Source organism: Loxodonta africana, chromosome 9, assembly GCF_030014295.1.
Source record: "Loxodonta africana isolate mLoxAfr1 chromosome 9, mLoxAfr1.hap2, whole genome shotgun sequence".
In the NCBI taxonomy this organism is placed as follows: domain Eukaryota; kingdom Metazoa; phylum Chordata; class Mammalia; order Proboscidea; family Elephantidae; genus Loxodonta; species Loxodonta africana.
Genome location: NC_087350.1, coordinates 59,920,849 through 59,942,513, shown reverse-complemented (window position 1 = coordinate 59,942,513; position 21,665 = coordinate 59,920,849). Strand labels below are relative to the sequence as shown.

The window sequence follows — 21,665 nt, the reverse complement described above, 5'->3', positions numbered from 1 at the left end:
TTGGTAGAAAGATTTGGGAAGAAGAGTGTCCTGGGTAACAGGAGAAGTTAGTGCAAAGATCAGGAGCCAGAAACAGCGTGATGCCTGGAGCAACTGGAAGGAGCTCAGTGCAACTTCAGCAGAGCATGCAAAGAGGGGGCTGTGGGAGATGAAGCTGCAGAGGTGAGAACGTCTTGTAAGCTACATTTAGGAGTATAGATTTTTATCCAAATGGCAACAGGTTGTCATTGAAAGGTTTTAAACAGGAAACTGATATCTCCAAATTGAGTCACCTTGATAACAATTACTACAGTCTGGGGAATGCAAGTAGAGGCAGAGAGGGAGGCCAACAAGAGGATTTTGCACAAGCCAGCCAGAGGTGATGGTAGCCTGAACCAGCCAGTGCCAGGGAAAGTACGGAGAAGTAGATAAGCTAAACAACATTTTTGGAAATAAAATTATCTCAGGGTGGTGCAAACAGATAAGCACTGAATTATCAACAGAAAGGCTGGTGGTTCAAACCCACTCAGAGACACCTTGGAAGAAAGGCCTGGTGATCTGCTTCTGAAAGTTCACAGCCTTGAAAACTCTGTGGCGCACAGGCCTACTCTGACACGCATGAGGTTGCGATAAGTTGGAGCTGGCTCGACAGCAACTGGTTTGGTTTGGTTTTTGGTGGCAATGTAGGTCATTTGGTATAATATGCCCATTTTCCTGGGGGGAAATTGAGACCCCCAAACAAGGAATATGACTTCTTCTATGCTAGTAAGTAGCAGAGTCAGGGCTCGGTCTCAGGTCTTCTCACACCCAGAGCAACGTTCCATTCCCAATAACCCCCCTTAATGATTTGCTAGCAGCCACATTTCCTCAAAGTTTTAAAATTGAGACTAGTGGAAATGTTCCTGGAAATGGAGACAGTGAGGTCAGAAAGGCAGAGTGAAAACGAAGGAAGATAAAAGGATAAACAGCAGAAAAGCTTAAGAAGGAAGGAGAGAGGCAACATAAAAAGCAACGAGAGGAAACCAGAAAGAAGAAAAGGAAATTTGCTGAATGGCCTCAATGCTTCTGAGAAATTCCCAAAGACAGCCCCGACTTTGAAATCTTCAAATTCAGCCCTCCCTCCATCTCTGCCTCTGGAGGCTAGGAAATGTCTTCAGTTTGTGCAGCATGCTGTACAATGGCAAGAGATGAGAAGTGTAAAAGATTCCTGTTTCTTTGAAGGGGGCTTCACCAGAATAGACAAAGAAGGCACCTGAACATCCCAACACCAATTTCTAATGAGTTTCTGCTTTTCCAGGAAAGATTATCAGCTTAACCAGATAAGGCAGCTCCTACCCAAAGCATTGGTCTGTGAATTGGGCTCTGGGAGAAACCCCATCTTTGGGGAGGTGGGAAAATTATGTTTTCTAAGGACAAGAGAATTGGCAATGAATATGAACCATCTGGTGGCATTAGAGCTTCCTTGCTTGCCTCTCTTGCTATCTCTTTTCCATGGTATCTAGTTAGGTCTACTTGAAGGTGAATCAAGAACGTGCCAAATATGGCCTCCCAATGCCAAGTCTGTGAAGCAGCAACCCCCTAGCACCCTCCAACAAAAGTGTGCCAAAGGGCAAGCCTGAGAAGTATTGTCATGCCCAATTCTGATGCATTAGACCCAAAAAGGAGAGTGACTTGCCCAAAATTGTTTAAGAGTGGGATGTACCGTGGTCAAGAGCCCAGAGCAAGCCAAAGACTGGAATCCTCCAAGGGAGGGATCCACAGAAGTCTGTCAACATTCATTCATTCATCTCTATATTTATTCATTCATTCATGCAACAAGTATCTTTGAAAAAATGATCATGCACCTGTGCTGGGTCCAGGGGATACAAAGGTGAAAAAAACAAGTAAACAAACAAAATCCTATCAGCCACTGCCCTCATGGTAGAAGACCAATATTAATAAAATAAAACTTACAAGTCATATGCACTATGAAGGAGTGGTGAGTGATGACATAAAGGGTTATATTAGAGGCATATGACTTTGTCTAAGAAAATTACCAAAACTTGCCCCAAGGAAGTGAGTATTGTGACTGAGTTCTGCAAGGAGTATGAATTAATCAAGTGGGAAGAAAGTAGGGGGTGCAGGATGGGGTGAGGTGGGGAGAGCAAACAGGAAGAGGAAACAGCCTAGGCAAAGGCCCTGTGGGGAGAAGAAAATATGGAATTAGCTAACGGGGCTGAAACACTGGAAGCAAGTGACATGAGATGACCCTGGAGAGATAAAAAGAGGTCAGATTCTAGATGGCTTTTTGGGCTTTCATAAGAATGGAACATGCTGAAGGTTGTAGACAGAAGAGTGACTTGATGAGATTTGCATTTAGGGAAAATAACTCTGGCAGCTGAGAGAAAAGTGGGCAAATTTGAGAGTTATCTTGTAGGTAAAGCTTACTCTGAATGTGGTGACTGGAACTGGTGGATAAGGGAGAGGGAAGTTTGGGCATGGCTCCTTGCACAGCTGTGGCATTACGGTATCTCTCAGTGAAAGGAGGGATACTGGGAGAGATCACGCTTGAGAAAAGCAGAGAACATGGATTTGCTTTAGATAGGAAAATTGTGGGGTATCCTCGAGACATCTAAGTGGAGATGTTGAGTAGACAGCAAGGTCTGTAGGTCAGACACTCACAAGAGACAGCTAAGCTCCATGGAGAATCTATCCAGGCACTCCTTTTAAAAGGTAGAGAGGCAGTATAGCCTAATGGTTAAGAACATGAGCTTCTGAAATAGCTTAGGTAACAGAACACATGATCATTCCTGATCTTTACTGGTGGTTCTCCATTTGCACCCTCAGATCCATTCTCTAACCCTAGATTCCTTCTTATCCCACTCCATGTCCTGAGGCAGATTGTATGGACTCTATCATCTAGCCTTTAGCTCTTTTTTGCTACAAGTTGAGTTTGGCCAAATGGATGCTCTGGCAGGATATACGGCATTTCCTCCCTTGCTCTTTTATTGCTTCTGCACTAGATTTCTGATAGAGACTGACTCTTGACAATGACAGTTTCTGTCAGAAGCCCTGACAGCTCCAGTTCCCATAAGTTCCAATATGACTACTTCATCTCCTTGCCCCTTCAGTTCTAGGGGCTAGTATTGGCTTTCTGATATTTTTTTATCCCTGGTGCCTCAAGAACCCCACGTTGATTTCTTACCCATATCTATACCTCTGGAAATAGTCGTTTCATTGAATTCTCTTCAAAATTCTGTCTGAGGGTGCCTTCTTTGTTCAGCTAGGACCTTGACCGATATGCCGTCCCTTTTTTTTTTCATGGCTCTGACATTCAGCAGTTCCTAAAGGTCAGCCTCCTCCCATCCTGTTATTTCTGCTTTACTTTCTCCTAAGCGGATATAGATTCAACTAGCTGTGGGGAGGCGATGACACACAGAGAGGGACAGTTTGCTCCCCTGAGCTACACAGGGTTCTGATTCCAGCTACGGCAAATCCCATCCATCTGTTTGGCTGGTCTTGCCTCAGGACAGTGCCAAGACCTCAGACAGGCGAAGAGAGGAAAACACTCCTACACACCCCTCCATGGCCAATTTCATCCTGGGCACCCTTCCCCCCATCTTTCCCGACCCCATCCGGCAGCAGTATCAATCTCAATGTATCAAGTTGTCCAAACAAGCCACATTACCTCCTAGTACCCCCTAAGCTCTGCCTCCCCAGAGCAGCAAAATGCTCACTCATTGCCTGGATGAATGCAACAGATGGTGCTTGATCGGAGCATCACGGCAGGCCCAGGAAAGGGTGGGGGAGGAGTGGGAAAATCACCTCTTTCTAACTGACATATGAGAGATTGTCAAGCTTAATGGCAAAGAACCACTGGGGCCTGAGGAGAGGAACCCTGATCCCCAAGCCAAGATAGAGACAGAGGAGAGGAAAAAAGAAGGGAGTAGGAAGAGATCACATGAGCAGAGAGGCAACCTGTGTAAGATAATAAAAGACAGGGCAAAAGAAGGGGGTTGGGCAAAGAGAAGGAAGGTTCGGAGAAGGCAGGACAAAAACGAAGAGAAAACACAGGAGGGAAGGAGTAGAGAAGGCAATAGAAGAGAAAGGAGAAGACAGGTAAAAGGATGGACTTTGAGTCACTTTGCAAATGGACAAGAGGTGTGTCAGTTTCCAGATATCAAGCAAGCATCTACCTTGTACTTGACCCTGCAGAACAGGCACTGCACATCCATCTACTCTGATACTCAACAACTCTACACTCAGAACTGTCATTCAGCTTTCTCCCCCCTACAGAACCTTGGATGTTCTACACTGACATTCGTATAAGGCTAGGTTCAAGTTCCTTTTCACTTTTATCACCCTCTTTGATTTTTTTAGACTCACCCAATCTATACAAGAAATAAAATTCACAAAACTTGAGCATCAACTCTTTTCCAGGCAAGGGGTTGGCATTTGCATATGTTTTCTCATTTATTCCTTCTACGACCTTAAAAAGTATCACTAATCCTGTTTAAAGATGAGGAAATCAAGACCCAGAGAAGTTAAGTAATCTCCCAGGAACACACAGTTTAAAAATAGGAGAGCTGAGATTTCAACCAGGTTACAGGGATTCTGACGCCCCAGCTTCATCCACTGTGTCACCCTATACTTACAGACACTGGCCTGTATAGTGGGTGGAGATGGGTGTCTCAACTTTAAAGATATGACTTCTCTGGGCCTAGACAGTCATTCTGACACAGCCCAGTGCCTCCTTAGATCATCTGGATAAGGAGACCCAGGCAATCCAGCCCAGGTGGGAGCCAGTAGCTCAGCTTGCTTGAAGACTAGCCTGCCTCACTCAATGTTGGTGGACAAGATGCTCCAACTTTGAAGTCTCAGGCTCAGCTCCTATATCCCATTTCATCAGTTCTATCTCATTAACACTACTCTGTTCAGACAACCAAGCACCACGTGGCATTGCTTGGTCGTACTGCCTAGTGCCAGTAAGAAAGCCCACTTGAGTCCCAATACCAACTCTGCTGCCATGTTGCCTTGAGCCACTGTCTTTACTTTTCCAACCCTCAGTTTTCTCCTCATGAAAATGTCTGCAGGGTTGTTGGGAGGTTTAGATGTTGTTATGTATATAAAATGTCTCTCACAGAACATCTAGAAAATAGTGCTGAAGAAAGAGCAGTTATTGCTCATCTTCCTCTTACTAACCCTTCACCTTCATGACTGGTCCTTCCATTCATTCATTAATTCATTCATTTTTCATTAATTCATTTTTAAAGTCATCTGTGTTATAAAGCATCCACTTTGGAAATGCTCTTAGAAATTATACATTTCTCCATTTCTCAGGTATGAAAACTGAGTCACTAGGAGACAAAGTTATGATGAAAGTTAACAACAATCCAAGGTCCATCAACTAAGTCTCCTGTTTTTACTACTCCTTCCTATTTTCCCAGTTCCTAGGATAATTTTAACCTCAACCGCCAGCTTTGTCCACAGACTTTGGACTAGGGTGCACTCGAGTGCCAGAATTAAGGGGAATAAACTAAGAGAAGACGTGACCATCCTAAATGATGCTTCAGCTGGGAAGACCTGGTGTAAATGTAAGGAACCATCAAATTTTAAGTTATGATATTCCAGTCATAAATTCCAACTTCGTATCTAATATAGGAGTCTCCTCTTCAAGAAAAGAGAAAAAAAATAAGAAAGAAAACCAAACAATGGCTTAGTCAAATGAGAATGCTCCACTACTAGAACAAATTTAAAATCCATCTAAACATTTTTAAAAATGGCCATCTCTCCCTAGTTCTCAGGGATAAAGAATTGATGGATAGAATTTTCACACTTTTTAGTTTTTCTCTCATACATTTTCTTAAACCTTTGGTGCCTGGTACAGCTTATCTTCAAGCAAGTGCCTGCAGACAAGACAAATGAACAAACAGCAACAAATATAAATTGGAAATCTTGGGAATAGCCTTTTCTTATATACATGATCTCGGGCCTGTTGGTTAATATTGCAGACTTGTAGGGTGGTCATAATTTCTGCTGGGAGAACTGCATCGAGTTTGAATGATGGAATTAAATCTAGCAATAGTTTTCTCTGTTCTGTGAAGAATACCTTCCAGCTTCTCTGGAGCTGGTTGCACAGCTCCTAGCCAGGACACAGACGGTCTCTAAGATTCCTTCCAGCTCCATCAGTCTATAGGTCTAAATGTAAACGAATGTGCTCCCAATAAGATGAACACAATAACCACAAGAACCACACTCCTTAGTTTGCAAAGCATTTTCACGTTCCTTAACTAGGAATATCATTACAATCTTCCACTCTATAGAGCCCAGAGGGGTAAGGAGGATTTTCAAAGGTCATGCTGGAGTTGGAGCTACAGGCTCACAAGTCCTGTGCAAGGGAAAAAGGGTCAAGCAATCACTATAGTTAGACAGGCTGGGTCGAAGACTTCTTGGTCACTTTCCTGCCACTTAGATGGAAGCTGTGTCAATGGAAAGGCTTTGGACTCAGCTGCAGTTTGGAATGTTAGCACATTTCTTACCAGCTATGGGACTTGGGCAAGTCATTTAACCACTTGGAGTCTCAGTTTCCCCAAGTGTTAAAATGAGGTTTGCAGTTACAAATTTATAGAGACGTTTTTGAATTAAATGAGCTGTTAAAATGCTTATCACAGTGCCTGACATAGAATAAGCACTAGAAATGAGAGTTAAAAATTACCATTGACAAAAATATCTTAACCCATCAGTCACAGGAAATCCAGACCTTCTGCTCCCCCGGGCAATATGTACATGTCCAGAATCTAAAGAGATTCACAGTCACTAGCCAGATTCTCCTCCAAGATTTATCCCTTTTGTAACATCACAGGAAATCTACGTTATGTGGCTCAGCACTCCCTGTCACTGTAGGGCTACCAATAATTTGTAACTGGAGTTCTTCATTCAACACCATTAGTGGGTGCTGTATCCGGGGGTGAGTACTGGGGACACAGTGATTATTGGACATCGTTATTTCTTTAAAGGAGTACACTGTTTAGTGGGAGACACAGGTAAAAAAATAATGAAAATAGAGGGTGCTAAGTGCCCAGGTAGAGAAGAAAGTGCAAGGGGACAAGAGAACACTGAAGATGTGACCCATGATTCTTTTTGGGAGTGGAAAGGTTATAGAAGATTCCCAGAGCAGCTGCCAACTGATCTGAGATTTATAGGATATGGAATCAGGTAAGGTAAAGGGGATGACATAAAGAGCAGCAGGAGCCCGGTCAAATGGCAAGGAGGGCAAAGGATATCCCACACAGTTTAACTCTTCTAGAGCTTAAAGTGAAAGATGATTTTATTGCTAAGAGAGTCCATCTTCGAGACAGGAAAGAAGGCCCAGTTTTTTCTACCCCTTCACACCTCCTTACCCAGACCATAGTTCAAAAAGCCCATCTCTTTAAGAGTTCTGCTAGCCAACTCCACTACATTTTTCTGTGCTGATACTCTTATCCCAGATACCCAGGGTGTAGGAGTCCTGGTGGTGCAACAGGTTAAGCACTCAGCTGTTAACCAAAATGTTGGTGGTTCAAACCCACTGACTGATTCTGTGGGAAAAAGACCTAGTAATCTGCTTCCATAAAGATTACAGCCAAGAAAACCCTACGGGGCAGTTCTACTCTGTCATATGGGGGTCACTGCAAGTCGGAATCGACTCAATGGCACCCAACAGCAACAACAAGTGACTACATGCAACAAAAGTTACATACACTTGGATTTGAACCTTCATGCTATTACTACTCACTATGTGACTTTGGGTATGTTTCATAACTTCTCTGAGCCCCAGTTCCTCATCTGTAAAGCCTATAATATAAATCTCCCTGAAGAATTGTGGGTTTTTTTTTTTTTTTTGGTTGTTAAAATTCAATGCCATAATATATGCAAAGTGCTCAGCACAGTACCCAAAATGGATTAAGCACTCAATGAAGTACAGCTTTTATTACCATTACTGTTATCCGGCTTAAGTGAGATAAGCCTGCAGAGGGCCTTGCTCAGACTGAAAACTCAAAAAATACTAGGTCCTCTGCTTCCCTTCTGAGTAACTCATTGCTGCTGACTTAGGACCATGGACTCTGACTCCCCATTGTCCTCTCATGTTTAGATTTTACCATCATTCACAGTCCCTGTAATATGTGGGAGCTTCTGTCCCCATTCCACTTCAGCCAACTCCCAGCATAGCTACACCCCAAATCTTCCCATAACCCAGGACTTGATATGGCTGCAATGTTATCTCGGAAATACAACTTCTGCTCATGGTCCTCTGTCTACTTTCATCCCCTTCTCTGTCATGTTCATCAAGTTTGTGCTTTGACTTCTAGGAGATCACCAAACCAAACCAAAAAGCCAAACCTGCTTCTGTCAAGTCAAATCTGACTCATAGCGACCCTATAACCCAAAAAACCCAGTGCCATCGAGTTGATTCCAACTCACAGCGACCCTATAGGACAGAGTAGAACTGCCCCATAGGGTTTCCAAACAGCAGCTGGTGGAATCAAACTGCTGACCTTTTGGTTAGCAGCTGTAGCCCTTAACCACTGCACTACCAGGACTTCACTGCAAGAGATCACCAGGTCCTGAATTTTAGGCACGTTATGGCAAACATTTGGAAAAACATATTTCTGCTATTATCATTATCTGCCAGAGTAAGTTGTTTCTGTGGTTGCTGGTTGGAAAAAGGAAGAATCCCAGTCTCTTCCTCCTTGTCACTCCTTTCCTTCCTAGACATTTAATCTCCTCCTCATTTTGCTGGTTCCCCTAAGGAGTTAGTCTGGACTTCTCTGGTTCATCTGTTACCAAGGTTCACCTACATGTACCAGCCCAATTTGCCAAGAATATCTCATTAGCAAGATAATATCAATCACAATAATAATAGCATTTACCATTTATGAAGTGTTTACAATGTGATAAAAAAAAATATTTAAGGTAACTAAGTAAATGCAGTTCTCAGAATTACCTGTGGAAGAATTACCAACCTCATTTTGCCACCCTTCCCTGCACCCACACTGTTAATATAGCCTCACTGTGGATGGAGTGTCCTTCCTCACCCCTTGACTTGGGCTTGTTTGTGTGACTTGTTTTAGCAAATGGTATGTGGATGGATTTTGATGACTAAGGTGCACCTGACCCAAGCCCGTGTCTTTTCAATTGTCTCATATGCACGTGAATGTTGGGCAATGAAAAAGACAGAGGAATTGATGCATTCGAACTATGGCACTGGCGAAGAATATTGACTATGTTAGTCTGCCAGAAGAACAAACAAATCAGTTTTAGAAGAAATATAACCAGAATGCTCCTTAGAAGTAAGAATGTCAAGGCTTTGGCTAGCTTACTTTGGACACATCATCAGGAAAGACCAATGCCTAGAAAGGGACATCAAGGTTGGGAAATTAGAGGGTCAGTGAAAATGAAGGAAACCCTCAATGACATGGATTTACACAACAGCTGCAACAACAGACTCAAACATACCAATGATTATGAAGATGGTGCAGGATCGAACAACATTAAGTTCTGTTATACATAAGTTTGCCATAAATCGGAGCCAACTCGATGAGAACTAACAACAACAACATGTGGGTGGAAGTCAGCATGCATCAGTTACAAGCCTGGGCTTCAAGACACATCATATATTTCTGCTCACATACTGACAGCTGGCACCACCATGAAGAGGACCTGTCACAGCTATCCTGCTGGTATCAGTGGATGAGTGACATATGGTAGACTCACAGATCTGTAGCATAAAGCAGAGTTAGCTTATATCCTATAGCCTAAGTCGCTGGCCCCTGCAAACCTGTAGATGATGAACAAACCCAGCTGAAATAAACACAGCACCCCATTCAATCCTCAAACACATGACAGATATTCATTATTGGATGCTACTAAGATTTTGTAGCTATGTATTAATGTAACATTACTGCAGTAATGATCAGCTCATACATAATCTTTCAAGATACATACCATTACTTCCATTTTACAAATGGGTAAAATGAGGCAAATAGACATTAGCTAATTTGTTAAGGGTCATAAAATTGTAAATAGCTATAAGTAGTCCAACTGGACAGATATCTTTAAATGCTACTTTATGGCTTGTTTCACAGGACGAATTAACATGATTTAAGGAGCTGATGTCCACGGTGGAGTAGAGGAGAAGAAAGGACCCCCATTCAGTCCGCTTCCCTTTAGATGATATAAGTGATAATTCTGAGGGTGCTCCCACAAATGACACCCACCTGAAACTGGGTGACCCTCTTCAATGGCATAAGGGCTATCAACACATCAGTTCACAGCTTTTAGGGATAGGCTATGCTTGCTGAATGATGAACAAATGTTTCAAGGTAGTATATGACTGTGCACTGAACAAAGGGTATAAGAATATAAATTTAGACTTGGGCACACTACCGACCCATGATATGGTAGGGGTTTGGTGGGGAACAGAATATGGAATTTGCAGATTTTCCACCCATCTTTCTTTAAACTAAGGCAAATCCTCCCAGTGCAATAGGGCAGTTATAAATTTAAACACATGTAAGCCAACTATAGCAAATGTCAGGGATTTGGTAGTGAAATTAATGCAGCCGCATTATAAATATGTCCTGTTTCTCAATATTAAACTCTTAAAAATAGACTGGCTAAATATATAGACAATAATGGATTGAGGCTGAGTTGGCGTTACTATTAGGCTCCGATTTTCCATTTAATGACTTATAATTTCAATTTCCCATTTCTTCATGACAGTAAGAGAAGATTTGCTTTATCATTCGTAATTACATGCCACCACCACACAAAAACCCAACCAGAAAGCCAGAGAACAAGTCTAGGGGTGCAGTAGAGAAGCCCAAATTGGGGACTCAGAAGACCTGGAGGCAGAAGATCCAGCTCAGCTGCCATGTAACTCTGGACACCTCACCAAGCCTCTTTGAGCTCCCAGAAATAAAGGTTTCTGTGAGATATGCCTAAAAGCATTTGGTAAGCTTAGCCTCTGTAATCGTTTGAAATATTGCCACTTCTCTATTACTAGTAAAGAATGGAGTTCTGAACGCTGCGACAGTATACACGCAAAGGGGTGAGACAAAGCAACACAGCAAAAACGTGGTGCAGGGTATTCTGTTACTATCTAGACCAAAGTTCAAATCCTGGACCTGCCTGTTAACATCTGCTCACTCTTGGGTACAATGGTACAGCCTCTCTGAGCCTCAATTTTCCTTCATTTACAAAATGGGAATAAGGATACCTACAAGAAAGATTTAAATAAGCAAAATAGTGATAACATTTAACTCACATTTGTTGAGTGTTTACTCTCTGCTAGGGCACAATTACTTCATACACTACTCATCAGAACCCTGAAAAATATCTGGCATTATTATCCCCATTATGGGGACAGAGCCAGACTTGGAACCCAAGTTTGTCTGATTATTGTGATCTAAACTACTACTGAAATTCTGCAGATAGGAGGAGGAGCAAACAAAAATGTAGAATGGCTGGACAGGGGATCAGCTACGGAGTGTCCCAAGCATCTGTGGGGGGTTCCCTGTGAATATGGGGTCACATGTGCATGCCAGGAATGATTTTTACTCCATGCCTAGATAATACTGAATATCTTCTCTTATTCTGCCTAGGTTCAAACTGGCTCAGCTAAGTATTATGGATACCTCTTTTCTTCTCTATCCTTTTCCCAGGGAGCAGCCAAAACATTGAACTAAGGCAGTAAAGAGGACTGGAAATCATGTCTCTAGTGGAGCAGAACAAATTTCTCCTCTGATGTTTTTTGGTAAAATAATAACGATCCATCCTCAGGAGCCATTTGCACAGGGAGCCTCGTGCACGGGTGGATGGGTCTTGAGGAATGCTTTCATTTTGCTCAGTGTGCACAATGAGGTAGAGAAATGTGATAAAAGAAAGAGGTAGAGAGAGAGGAAGACAGAGAGGCTATGTTGGAGCCTCCAAACTGGTTTTGTCTAAGAGCAACACCAGAGATTTTCATAGTCCTCAAAGAAGGCTTGTGCTCCAGCCACTGTTCTGATAAGGGGATAGTCTAGGTTTATAAACATCATGTGCTATCTGCCTTCTCTGAGGGTCTGCCTCCTCTTCCTCACCCTTTATCTCTTATCAGTCACTTTCTGATTTAAACCTTCAGATGTTGGACCATGTACGGTTGTATTAGGGATAGATGTCCAAGCAGATTTTTTGGCATCCTCACCAATGTAATTTTATATGAACACATTCAGTTAGGTGTCTGTGATGGTTAAGGTTGTATGTCAGCTTGGCTGGGCCATGATTCTCAGTGGTTTCTCAGTTATGTAATGATATAGTTTGGCAGTTGTATAACAATGAAATTTGGCAGTTATGTAATGATATAATCGTCCCCCATTTTGTGATCTGATGTGAACAGCTAATCAGCTGAAAAGGGATTCTCCTTGGGAGTGTGGCCTGCATTCAAAAAAGAAAAAAAAAAATATATATATATATATACACACACACACACACACACACACACATATAGGTATGTGTACATATATACGTATATATATGGATGTTCTGGCAAAGTCTGCTGTGGACCCTGCATCCAACATCATCCACTGACCTCTGTTTTTGGGACATGAGCCGGCAGCTTGCCACCTGGCCAGCAGATCTTGGAATTTGGCAGTTCCCACAACCCCATGAGCCAGCAGCCTTCTGCCTTACCTGCCGATTTTGATTTTATCAGCCCCTGCAACCACGTGAGTCAGAAGAAGCCTCCAGCCTGACCCCTGACCTACGGATTTGGGCCTCCACAATTGTGTGAGCTATTGCTTTGAGATAAATCTCTCTCTCTCCATATACATATATATACACACACACACATATATAGATATACATATATACACATATACATAGGCTTCACTGGTTTTGCTCCTCTAGAAAACGAAGCCTAAGACAGTGTCCTTCTTTTCTCTATTCGTTCAAGAGTTCAGGCAGCAGAGAGCTCAATGTGAGTTAACAGTTATGTGACCCCAGAGAAAGCAGCATGTCTTCTTTGGTTATATTAATAGAAGCATACAATCTTGAACTAAGAAGAAAAAAGCTCCACTCTATATTGATCAGACAACACCTAGAGGTCTATATTGAGATCTGAGTGCCAAATTAAGTATATAGTCCAGATATGAGAAGCCAGATTGATTTGGAGGCTTGCTATACGATATATGAGGACCAAGAAGACTCTGTGAGTGTGTAGAAGTTAGTTACCTTCAATTATTTGAAGAGCTGTAGTACTAGTAGTTTTTTCTAACACTACTGTTTAACATTCATATTGCTATAGCTACATCCTATGTACCACTATCAGTGCATTATATACGTTATTATTGTAAGAGGAGATATTTTTGAGTGTTTACACCGGGCCAGACACCTGCTGAAGTGCTTTGCAGATATAATTCCAAGTAAATCTCAATGAAGCAATCTCCATTTATATCACTCTTTTACAGAAGGGAAAACAGAGCATGAGAGAGGTAACAGTTCTTGACTAAATCAGAATTTAGGGTACTATTTTTTTTTTTTTTTAATGACATTTAGGCTGGGAATTCTTTGCTCAGGAGGTTGTCTTAGGTATTGCAGGGTGGTTGGCAGCCTTGCTGGCCTCTACCCACTAGATGTCAGCAGCCCTTCCCCAGTTGTGACTACCGAAAGTGTCTCCAGATACTGCCAAGTATCCCCTAGGGGGCAAAATCATCCCTAGTTGAGAACCACGGGCCTGAGGTAACCTAGCTGATAAGTGGAAGGGTGGGAATCTCAGCTCAGGTCTGTCCGATACCAAGACCCACGATCTTAAAAAAACTTGATTAAAAATAATAATAAGCATTATCTTATGACCCCACTACCTCAAAGAACATTCTAAATATAGAAAGAAGAGCTTACAGAGGCAGCAAGTCCTCTGGAGCTGGAAGTAACCAAGTAGAGGTGACACATTGCAAAAATACATAGAAGAGATTCAAACATTAAATAAAGGTGGACTAAAAGGTGGGTTAGACCACTTATCACCCTTAAAGTCCATCATCTGTGAATTTAAAACTTGAGGTTCTTATTTTTATCCAATTGCAGAGGAGGAAAAACATCTTAGTTTGTAACTTCTTCTCTTTAGTAAAATCCTGAACAAGTTCACTTCCTCTTACATATACAGAATTGAGAAGATGCCATCCCCAACTCCCTTTCTTCACCCCTCCAACACACACACACATAGAGACAGACAGTTACAGACCTTGTCCATGCATCTGGGCTCAGAAACAATTGATTTGTTTTCTGGTGCTACGGAGAAGAAAGCTGAGATACTACAGCAAGTCATCAACTGCAAATTGGCAAGTCTCCGCTGGTTTGTAATGAGTTAATGATGCCTAAGAAAGGAAGACATTGACAGAAGGGGAGCCTACAGCCTCCCACTTGCCTCTTTTCACGGCCAGAGCATATACCCCCTGAGCTATCTCTGACACAAATGAGGAAAGTAGAGGGGAGACAGGCACATCTCTAGCAATTAGAGATTGGAGTGAAAAAAGACACATGGATTCAAGTCAGTAGGTAATCTGCAGGAAGCCAATCATCCAGATGGCATTTCAGAGTCAGTTCTCAAAAGAGCCTGATGATATAAGGAATTATACCAAGATGAAGATAAATTGAACCTGGGCTGAGTTCGGCTGAACATCAAAAAGAATTCTTCGATCAACTGGCTACTCAGGCACTGAAAAAAAAAAAAATGTCAAGAGGAGGGTGTGGAGTTCCAGATCCAGAAAGCCAAGTGGTGAGAGATACCTACCTGTTTGGTTGACTTTAGCATTCACCTGTGAAAACACAGGGACTGAACCAACACTTGGATGCTGGGTGTGAAACATCAAAGAGGGATGGGAGAGTTTCTGAGTGACATATATAGAGATGGAGAAGTTCAAAGTCTAGTATGACTAGAGTTCAGTGTTCCTTAGAAGGATGCTACAATAGATGAGGTGAGAAAGAGGATGGGGTCACATCGTGCAGGGACCTAAACGCCAATCTAAACATTTGAAATTAAGTCTGTACAATAGGGATACATGGGAAGATTTTAAACAGTGGAGTGACACTGTCAGAGATGTACTTAAGAAAGATCAACATGACAGTCATTAGGGAAGAAGGATTTTAGTGAAAAGAATGGATGATGTTGATAATAAGAACAGAAATTTATTAAACCACTCAGTGCTCAAAACTCTGCTGAGCATTTTACCTGAATTATTCAATTTAGTACTCCCAACACTTTTATGAGGTAAGTACTTCAATTACGTCCTTTTTATAGAAGATAAGTTTAAGCTTAGAATTCAAATTGTGCTCATGGTCCCAATGCTAATTACTGGAGGAGACAAGATACTAATCCAGGTCTAACTCTAGTAACTACGCACTTATTCAAGGAGGCTATTTAAGTGCAAAAGATAGAAGACGTAATTCCTAACTCCAGTGATGTCAAAAGAAATAGAAAACAGGAATATATTTAACAAAAAATATTTAAAGGTTACAGTAGACAAGAATGATAGGGCTTGGATATCAGTTGGAGGATACAGAGGGAAGTCATGAATGCATTCTGGGTTTCCTCTAGGAGTGCCATAAAACAAGATGATTTAAGGATTAACTAGCTCTTTTTTTTTTTTCACTATAAGAAGCCCTGGTGGCACACTGGTTAAACACTCAGCTGCTAACCCAAAAGTCAGCAGTTCAAACCCACCAGCTGCTCTGTGGGAGAAAGACGTGCTAATCTGCTTTTGTAAAGGTTACAGCCTTGGAAACCCTATGGGACAGTTCTACTCTGTCCTATAGGGTTGCTGTGCATCAGAATTGATTCTACATGGCGTCTAGGGTCTTAAGAGCTAGTGAGCGACCATCTAAGATGCATCAACCGGTCTGAACCCACATGGAGCAAAGGAGAATGAAGAACACCAAAGACACAAGGAAAATATTAGCCCAAGAGAAAAAAGGGCTACATAAATCAGACTCCATCAGCCTGAGACCAGAAGAACTAGATGGTACCTGGCTACGACCGATGACAGGGAACACAACAGAGAGTCCCTGATGGAGCAGGAGAGAATTGGGGTGCAGAAGTCAAATTCTAGTAAAAAAAAAAAAAAAAACCAGACTTAATGGTATGACTGAGACTGGAGGAACTCCAGAACACACGGCCCCCAGATTCTCTGTTAACCCAGAACTAAAATCATCCCTGAAGCCAACTCTTTAGGCAAAGATTAGATGGAACTATAAGGTCTAAAGTGATACTCATGAAGCGTGTGCTTCTTGGTTCAAGTAGATATACGAGACTAAACAGGCAGCTAAATAGTCCAGAGGCGAGGTGAGAAGGCAGAAAGGGACAGAAGCTGGTTGAATGGACACGGGAAATCTGGGGTGGAAAGGAGGAGTGTGCTGTCACATTACAGGGAGAGCAACTAGGGTCGTGTAACAACGTGTATATAAATTTTTGTATGAGAAACTAACTTGAGTTGTAAGCTTTCACTTAAAGCACAACTTAAAAAAAAAAAAAAACTTCAGTGAGAAGGGGAAAAAAAATTTACTTGATGATATTGGTTTGCTCTGGTTTGGTTTCACTTCACTACACCCCAGTATGCCCAGAAGTTGCCTAAACGTTCCTTTTTTTTAAATTATGGAAAGATGACTTGTCTGTGATGCGTTCTTTACCATGATCAACTTGCATACAGAACTAAATCTAAATACTCAGTACAGAAAAACAAAACAATTCATGTCATCAAGAAATGTTTGCATCCTACCTTTGTCTACAGTCAAGTGGCAAATATCACCATGCCCTGGACTCAGATTTGGGCAGGACCAGCAACAGTTCAGACGACAGCCAAGGACAGCACTGATTTAATGAGCAGGAGGGCTGAACTTGAAACACAGGTAAACACAATTCATGCAAATATTTACATTGGTTTTCAATTTGCTCATCATGAATATCCAAGTAGCTTTGACCTATAAGTCCAAGCCTTGCAGTGTCATTGTTCTTCTAGATGCCAGATATACTGATTGCTCTGACCTGTGTGCCCAACTTAGCAAAGTCAGAATCCCTTTTCTCGCCCCTGTCCTCCTGGTTGTGTCTGACCCTCCCTCTTTTAGCCTCTCTGCAGTCACAGTCCTCATTCACTTCCAAGCTAATTGTCTCCACCGATGTGTGCAAACGAACCATTTATGGGAAATGCCATGGAATGTTAATTTCATTTGGAATTGGGTAATTGCAAAAAGTGCTTCCATTTTTTTTATTATATAGAATGAATAAGTATTGTATTAATAGTGCCATTTCCAATTATGACCACAATCGCAGGCCTGTCGTCTGCTAACTATTGGTTATTTTTTATGGAGGATTTTTCTGAAGCGTTTTCTTTTTAAATCCTACCCCCACTCCCTTTTTCATATCATTGTAATTAAGATAATGCACCATAATTATAAACACATATTGGAAGCTCAAATGCCAAAACGGTCTATCTGCTCTACGCTTATTGTAATCTCTCAAGCAAAAAACAAAAAAAAGTGTTTGTAGTCACCACTGATGGAGAAGAATGAAGGCTGGCGAAGTCAGGAAGGAGCTGGCCAGAGCAGTCCAGAAAACCTGGTAAGAATCCATGTCTGGTGAGCCAAGGGAACTTGCTTGCATATTCCTAGGAGACTACCAGGAAGCATGCTCAAAGTTTTTGAGCGTTGGGAAGAAAATTTATTGACCATCTTCCATGTCAGTTACTTCACATACATGATCTGATTTCCTCATCAAGGCAACTCATGAAGTTTATTTTCTATTACTATTTTACAGGTGGAGAAACTGAGAAGCTAAGAAGCTGAGGAAGTTAGACAAAGGAGAGAGCTTGAATGAGCAGCTGAGATTCAATCACCGATTCTAGTATTAGTTAGCTATTGCTATTAAGAACCATCCCCATTTTTTTCATTAAAGATTTTATCAAAGAAAGATTTTATTCATTCATGTGTATATGGGTCACACAGGGGTCAGATTATTAGGTGAGGCTCAATTTGGCACAGCTTCCAGACTAAGATGGGCTAGGAAGAAACACTGAAACACCTGGCAATTTACTTTAGAAAATTGGTCAAAGAAAATGCTATGGATCACAATGGTCCAAACCTATCGCACACGGGGTCATCATGAACCACAGGCTGACTCAACGGCAGCTGACAAAAACAACAAGGATGAAGATGACGATGACGATCAGCATTCTTTTAGCTTAGAGTGTTCCTTGGGGAAAACCAAACCAAGCCAAACCCATTGCCGTCGAGTCAATTCCAACTCATAGCGACCCCATAGGACAGAGTAGAACTGCCCCCGTAGAGTCTCCAAGGAGCGCCTGGCAGATTCGAACTGCTAACCTTTTGGTTAGCAGCCGTAGCACTTAACCACTACACCACCAGGGTTTCCTCCTTGGGGAAAGCATGTAAAAATAACTCTTGTAAAAGCAGACAGTAAAAGGCTGGAAGATCAATGAAGGTGGAAGCACTTCTATCTGAGGGGAACTGGTGCAGCCTCTTCTTTCATGAACTGATTCTGAACTGATCTTTAAAGACCCTGTAAGAGTCATACGTGTGGAGATGGGGAAGCAAAACCACAGAAAGAGGAAAGAAAAGGAGAAAATGTAGAGGGAGAAATGGACAAAGGTAACAGGTACAACTGGCAAATCAAGATCTCATTTCTTTTAGAATCTTTTGGTTTATCTAAGCCATTCCAGATTTATGATATCAATTGATCCTTATAATAACCATGCATGATATATAGAACAGTTATTATCACCATTTTATCAATGAAGAAGCAGAGGCTCAAGGATAGTGCATAATTTCACCAAATGAAAAATGGAAATTCCAGCTGAGATCCCAACGTGACACATTAGATATCAAAACCAGTTGGAGACAGATCACCTAGGAGGCCATGTGCAAAGCAGGTATTCAAGAGCCAATCAGTAAACAATTAAACCCCATCAGAGGAATGAGAGGTGACTTTTGAAGAAAGGATATATAGGAGACTCCTTGGGAGGGCGCATTACTGTGAACCCTACCTCCTTACTGGGGGAGGAAGTGGGTAAGAGGGGAAGCAGACCCTCTTGGCAATCCTAGGGAAGGGCTCTTCCAGGGCTACTCAGAGAACTTCATGTGCCCACTGGTCTGGTGTTCGACTGCCACCAAGGAAATGTAAAGGGTGAGAGATGGGCTGCCCAGCTGCTCTGGTGAGAGTGAAGCAGAGGTTTCCTATATGGGGACCAACCTGTACTCCCAGAGTGTCCTCAGTGGTCCAGGTAGGAAAATAAGTCAGAGAAAAATGGAGTGGGGCTGAAAGACACCACAGCTGTTGGGAGCAAGGACTCTAAGCCAGACTTTTGTTCTCGTTAGCGGTTGTCAAGCTGGCCTCCTGGCTCATGGCGACACCATGCACAGTAGAACAAAACGTTGTACCATGTCACCCCCACGGTCAGTTGCAGATGGAACCGTTGTGATCCATAGGGTTTTCATTGGCTGATTTTCAGAAGACCCTTTCTTCCTAGACTGTCTTAGTCTAGAAGCACCACTAAAACCTATTTAGCATCATAACAACATGCAAGCCTTCACTGACAGATGATTGGTGGCTGTGCTTAAGGTACATTGCCAGGAATTGAACCCAGATCTCCTGCGTGGAAGGCGAGAATTCTATCACTGAACCACAAAGCCGGACTGCCTGGGTTCAAATCCCAGATCCTTGACATTCTAACTGAGACCCTGGGCAAGCTCCTTAAGCTCTCTAAGGCTCAGTTTCCTTATCTGCAAAGTAGAGATAATAACCATGCCCACTTAGGATGCTGTTAGGAAGGAGCGCTGGTGGTATAAGGTTAAGCCCTAGGCTGCTAATTCAAAGTCTGGCTGTTTGAACCCACCTAGTGGCTCCACCCGAGAAAGACCTAACAATCTGCTCCCGTAAAGATTAAAGCCTAAAAAACCCCACAGGACAGTTTTTTTTCTGCCACATGGGGTCACTATGAGTTGACAATTGACTTGACAACAGGTAACAGTAACAACAGGACGCTATGAGGACTAAATACCTGTAAAGCACTCTGTACATTATAAATGTTAGCTACTAAAACTGTCTTAAGTTCTATGGAACAAAGCTGTGGGGGGCGGGGGAGGGGAGGGGTGAACAGACCTAACTAGAGAGAAGCTGGAGAAATCACTGGATTCACAGACATAGGATGCATTAGACCACACTGAGGGACTTCAGGGGAGGGATCGTTACTGATGAGGGATGCTCCCTGCATCCATGGGCACATTAACCAGTAAGCAAGGTACACACAGGCTTACTTGTGTTTTGATGAGGTGAAACTGTGCACTACAGATTAGTAAGTAAGCACAAGTATGCTCGTGCGTACCTTGCTTACTGGGTAGTCAGTCCCTGCCTGCATCAATCAGGTTCTCCAGAGAAACAGAACAAACAGGATATTGGAAATTCAGGCAGGATTTGTTGCCAAAGTCTTGAGGCAGAATTTCTTCTCTGGATAACCTCAGTCTTTCCTCTTTAAGGCCTTCAACTCATTGAATGAGGCCCACCCACATTATCAAGGGTAATCTCCTTTATTTAAATTCAACTGGTTATAAATGTTAACTACATCTACAAAAGACCTTCACAGCAACACCTCGAATAGTGTTTGACTAAATAACTGGGTACTGCCTAGACAAGAGGGCACATAAAACCAACCACCACAGTCTCTAAGGAACCACGAAAATGCCCGCAGAGAAAGAGCCAGCTATAATGTCTACCAGGCTCACTGAAGGGGAAGCCAAGTTATCACAGTGCCAGTGAAGTAAGACCTTCCCTGCTCCTCTTATTTTTCCTCCCTCCTCATCTTCAGTCCAGCCCCAGAGGGGTTAGAAACAATAGCTCAAAAGTAGAGAAGGAGATAAATGAGAGAGAAGCAAGCCAGTTTGACCCACCTTCTTCAGCCGCCAAGATAGCTGCTGCCCTAGGTGGAAGAGCAGAAAGGAGGCTCACCTTTGAATCAAGACTGAAGGGTTGATTATTATATGACATCGGACATTTCTGAACTGAGACAATGTTTTGCCACATGAAGTGACTGCTGGATTTTGTGTTACCTAACGCTGGAAGTTGTTAAACTGTCAAGTTTTTAATCCAGGGGCAGAAGGGAAATGAATACCACTCAACAAACTTGAAGGTGTGATAGGAGATAAAACCAAAGATGCTTTGTGATTGTGTCTTAAGGGTCATTCTTATACACCATACTGGGTTACACATTTGTATACTATTTTTGTTATATTCACTCTTTTATTACATGTATTCAACTTACCCCAGCACTTTCAGTGTTTTTATGTTTGTTGTTTTTAATTTCAAAGGGCCATCACAACATATTACCTAGTTAAAAATTACTCAGCAGAGGAGTGGTAGAATTTGAGTCTACATTTACCAACTCATGAGCCATTCTCCGTAACTCTGAACAGTCAATGTATGTAATTTATTAAGCTAAATAACGCACTTTCTTACTTTTAGGTCAAGTTTGGATTTACAATGAACAAGTCTTTCTTCTATCAGGTTAGATACTTCTGCAACGTGCTCCCATCCTATCATGAACTCCTGCTCTTGTAACACTTCATATTTGTAATGATGTGTGGTTTCCACCTTCCCTAACTAAAATGAGTCCCACCCGGTAAAGACCATGTTT

The 21,665-nt window shown here is 42.2% G+C and overlaps 1 protein-coding gene across 3 annotated transcripts in view; it reads right to left on the bottom strand.

Annotated features, from left to right (window-relative positions):
* ASTN2 (astrotactin 2) overlaps window positions 1-21,665 on the bottom strand; it is a 1,052,667-nt gene that overhangs the window by 774,325 nt on the left and 256,677 nt on the right. The gene's annotated exons all lie outside the window — the stretch shown is intronic.